This window comes from Morus notabilis, unplaced genomic scaffold (genome assembly GCF_000414095.1).
Source record: "Morus notabilis unplaced genomic scaffold, ASM41409v2 Scaffold302, whole genome shotgun sequence".
NCBI classification, from domain to species: domain Eukaryota; kingdom Viridiplantae; phylum Streptophyta; class Magnoliopsida; order Rosales; family Moraceae; genus Morus; species Morus notabilis.
Window position 1 is genome coordinate 185,807 of NW_010364886.1, and position 4,119 is coordinate 189,925.

Below are 4,119 nucleotides of genomic sequence, written 5' to 3' on the forward strand. Positions count from 1 at the left end.
TCCTCTCCCGTGAACCCCTTCATAACTCTCTCCTCATTGCTCAATCCTCTCAGCCGCCGTCTTACCCACTTTCTCCGGTGCTCTCTCGCCGGACTGATAAGGATGGTTGCTATTTCTATTTAATGATGAAGTTTGAATATTATATTGAACTTTAAGTCTTTAATTTTTTAAATGTTGAAACCGACCACCCAATCCACTTCGTACCGCCCCAACTCAACCCGAATATCGTTGGGTTGTGAAATTTTTCTAATATCGTTAAGATTAAATATGTGCAACCCGCACCTTTTGAGACGAAAAAAAAAAAGTCATATCCCGCATCAACCTAAGATATGAACAGCCCTACTGCTTGCTTGCAAACCCAGAAACAAACCCATACCCTAATACCTGAACCCACCGCCCATCCCCACTGATGACCCCGCCGCCCACCCACGCCCGCAACTCTATTTCACCGGCCGTGACCCCGCTGCACCGCAAAGCCAAGCTCAGATCCACCACCCACGTCCCCTCTCGCCAGCCCATTTCATGATCTCGCCCCTCTTCCTCCGACGAACCCCACCGAGCCGCCTTCTAATCCTAGGCTGCTGCCTTAAACCCAGGCCTCCGCTTCTCTTCGCACTGACTTTTCTTCACCTCCTCGCCAATACTATCCAGATTCGCGAGGTCCACAACCAGATCGACCGCTCCGATTTCAAGTATTCTTTTTTCCTTTCTAAATCTATTGTTGGTGATTTTCGTGAATTTTAGAGGATTTTGCTGTCTGTTTCTTAGTGAATGATTAGTCTATTGATTTCACAGAGAACGGAGTGATCGAAAGTGAGTGGAGAGAAAGAAAACAATCTGTAATTTTCCAATGTGTATGTTTGGGAGGAGAAATAATGGAAACTAATTTTCCAATGTGTGTGTTTGGGAGGAGAAAATAATGGAAATTTAAGGATTCTTGGTTTAGGGTTTTGGAGGGCTAAGACTTCGGAATGTGGATGAGATTGGGATTCATCTTTGTGCTGAAGAATGTAACCCAGAGGGCAAAGTTTTGTTAAGAGATTCAAAAGATGGTGGAGAAGAAGACCATCGAGCCACTGTGATTGCTTGTTAGGTTTCCTTTGAATCTGTTAGGAGCATGCACGCCTCAAACGATAAATTATCACATGCATATGCTATGTCATTTTACTAGTAGTTTTTTTAGTTTTTTTTTAATCTCTCCTCTTTCTTTTCTTTTTTCTAAGAAGTGCTTTCTTTTAGACAGCCGAGAATAACTCTTTTGAAAAATTTTATTAGTAAAATAACTTTTTAAAAATTTTTATTTGTAAAATGACATCTTTTTATAAAGAATGAGTAAATATATTTCTTCATAAAAAATAGAAGAATGTCATTTTATTAATTTCACTTTATTAGATAGTCATTCTAGCGTATTGTCCCAGCGCCCCAGCCTCATTAGTAATTAACATCATTCTATAATAATTATGTAAATTTTCTATAGTGAGCACTAGGACCGTCTAAGACAAACAAAAAGGGGAGGCTTTGACCTAAAACGTGAGTTCTTTGTTGGTAATGGTTTGAATCTCTCTCCGATTTCAACAACAACAACTCTAGCAAGTTATCTTCTCTTCTCTAATCGATATATGTGAAATTTGAAAATTTTATTTGTGTAATAATTTGTGTTGTATCTGTATTTTTCTTCTATTGAAATTTGATGATTAAATGCTAGTGTATGTATACGAATTTATATTCTTGAGTGGAAAAGTAATCTTTTTTTTAATGTGAAATTTGATGTTGAACATTGTAATTTTCAAGAATTTGCTTTTTTTTTTTTCTTTTTATTTCCCCTATCAAATTAGTCCAACATGCTAAAATTACTATCATCTTCGTCTCCATTTTGTCAAAAATATTTTTGTTATGATCTTATTTCTTGTCTCCTAGTTAATTTGCGTTTCCATTTTTATTTTCATTGAATACGCGAACTTTATTGTTTTTCCACTGATCTGGTCCTTTAATCTTCTCGGTTGCATATAAATAATTATTAGTCGTAATTGGATAAAAGCTTAGATGATCATATTATTTTAGGAAAGGATGATATGCATCTAAATTATATAATTTATATTTATAGATAATTTACGCATACAAAATTCGAAAGTATGGTTAATTTCTATGTAAAATGAGTATGCTTTTAAGCTATCTTTTGGCAGTGGGGTTGGTTGCCCAAGATTATTCATCTTGTTTGTGGGTGTAGATATACATATATATATATAACGTTACGTGCATGGATTCATTAACAAGTGAATGTGGGATTGAATGGCAGATAACAATGGACGCCAAGAGTGTTGCTTCTCAGCTAAAAAGTTCTGGTCTATTACGTACCCAGGGCCTTATTGGTCGGAAATGGACAGCCGCATGTGACGGGAAAACTATAGAGGTCAGGCTTAACTAGAGGTTATGTAATAACCAAGTAAAAAAGATGGAGAAACCGAGAGTGCATTTAGAATTTATTTTTAATTATTTTTTAAAACGTTTTTTTACGTCTTTTAAGACATAAAAATAAAAATAATATGTCAATTGTGTTTGTTTAATAAATGTTTTAAAAATAAAAATAAAAATAAAAAACAGTGAGAGTGATTTTTGTAAAAAAATTAGAAAACAGTTAAAAATTATTTTTCCTTTTCTGTTTTCCTTTTCTAGTTCTTATCAATAATATTATAATATATTAATTAATAATTATAACCGATACTTAAAATAATATTTTAAAAAATTAACTAAACGTAATTTTAAAATCAGTTTCAGAATGATTTTTAAAATAATCTCATTTTTACTTTCGTACTGAAAATAAAATTATTTTAAAATGTTACCAAACCGGCCCAATGAGTTATCTTTGAAGAAAGATAATTTTATGAAGTGGAGAACTACAGCAGAGAAAACTGCGCGGCTTTGATGTTATCTTTTGATAGAATGCGTTGTGACTAGTGTTGGTGGTTTCTAGATGTTATACCATCGTGTCAACTATCAAAGAGACAATAAAGAAGGCACATAGTTCGACAGTGGTTGAACTGAATCAGCACAAACTCCTGAAAACCATCTCTTTGTTGAGTAAACTTAGAGCTGCTTCAAGTTAAAGGGCTTGATAAGCTGATTCGACCAATGAGGTTTTGCTGAAGTTTCGACATCCAGTTAGCGCATCCGCTTTGAAGGATAGACTGATTGCAACACAGGGCACTGACAATTGGTGGGAACTCAATAATTCTAACCTTATCGTACCATGTAACATAGAAGAATGGCAAGAAAGAAGGTAATTTTGATTCTTGAAGGAGGAACTTGGTCTTACTGTGGGGTTTTCATGCTCCTTAACCGCACTTAAGAGTGAACTTCCCCTGAAAAACTAACATTTATTGTCTTAAGAACGTCGACCATCAGCCTATTCATGCATAAAAGCCGAATATAGAAGAACCGACAAACTTTCGTTTAAATCGCATGTTTTCCCACGCGTTGCTTGTGATTTTGTGAATTATAAGCAGTTCAAGTTTAGCTCATTTTGGATTTTAGTTTCTGCTAGTTGCATCCTAACAAGTGCAGTATAGACACCATTCTTGGAGCGGAGCTCTTCATGAGGCCTATTCAACCATTTGTCCATTTAAAACAACTGCCAGTGTCTGCATTTAACAGTTGAATCCCTGTGAACTATAGGATGTTTCTCCATTATAGAGTCCAAGACGTCCCTATGTTTGAGTGCGTTTGGAATTCGTTTCAAAACGATTTTGTTTTCTATATGAAAATAAAAATGAAAATGTTTTTATTTCTATTTTAGAATTATTTCTAAAAATGCATTTAGTAGTTTAATTTTTAAAAATATGTAATAGTATTTTAAATAATAATATATTTGTTTCCAAACATTGCCAAACTTCTATAGCAATGTTGAAACAAGACAGTGTCATTGATTACTCTCATAAGAACAGCAAATTGCCAAAAAGATTTATCTCACGAAAAGCATATGAACTAAGCTTGGTCAATTTATATGACATTTCAGAAACCTAAATTGAACCCCACAATTGAAATCAATCCCACATGAATCCAGGGAACAAAAAAGGGGAAAAAAGAACCGATAAGACTTGCCAATTATATGAATCAATAATC

At 34.5% G+C, this 4,119-nt stretch overlaps 1 long non-coding RNA gene across 1 annotated transcript; it reads left to right on the forward strand.

The window, feature by feature from the left end:
- The first annotated feature begins 357 nt into the window (after positions 1 to 357).
- Positions 358 to 3,563, forward strand: LOC21402014. Its single transcript, XR_002902995.1, has 3 exons — positions 358 to 692; positions 2,297 to 2,410; positions 2,972 to 3,563. It is a non-coding gene; the product is annotated as an uncharacterized LOC21402014 (long non-coding RNA).
- Positions 3,564 to 4,119: the final 556 nt, after the last annotated feature.